We start from the raw sequence: 675 nt of genomic DNA on the forward strand, positions 1-675 counted from the left end.
TAAGGACACGTATTAGAAGCTTCCTATATCAATTCCCTTGGGGACCACATCACAAGCCTTCTGGCGATTCATAAATCAGTCTCCTTATATCAGATTTGGCTTCCTAATAAATGTTAAAGAAGAGTCCTAAATAATTTGATAACTGTAAATAACTAAAATGTCAAATGGTGACTGTTAAATAGGATAAAATAATCCATCTTCTAAAACGTAGGCTTCTATCTGGGCTCTCCGTCACCCGCATGGCACACACAGGCCAGATTACGTGATGAGGCTTCCGGCAGAGCAAAATATAGAAGACTTTTCCTTTAGGAAAAAAATAAATAGAAATTTCATCTAGGTAAGGAAACCAGAAAAAGTTTATAATTTGTACCCAACATTTCGTATTGTCAGTGCTTTGTAAAGATCTAAGTTTTAAGTCTTTGAAGACCATCCACTGTGAGGTGCGAGGAAGCACGCTCGCCTGTGACAGTGACCCCAGGCTCACCTGTGTGGTCAGGGACATGTCAAGGTAAAGAATTCTTCCCGAGTTTTCCTTCCTTTCTACTTGCACCTTATCACAGCCACACCCTTCTTAACTCCGGCCTTCGCCAGAGCGCGGGGCACACTGGTCCCGCAGCGTCTCTCCAGCTAAGGACACAGGTGAGGCGGGGCGGGGGTGGGGGGGAGAGAGGGTGA

Source organism: Pteropus alecto, unplaced genomic scaffold (assembly GCF_000325575.1).
Source record: "Pteropus alecto unplaced genomic scaffold, ASM32557v1 scaffold101, whole genome shotgun sequence".
Classification (NCBI taxonomy): domain Eukaryota; kingdom Metazoa; phylum Chordata; class Mammalia; order Chiroptera; family Pteropodidae; genus Pteropus; species Pteropus alecto.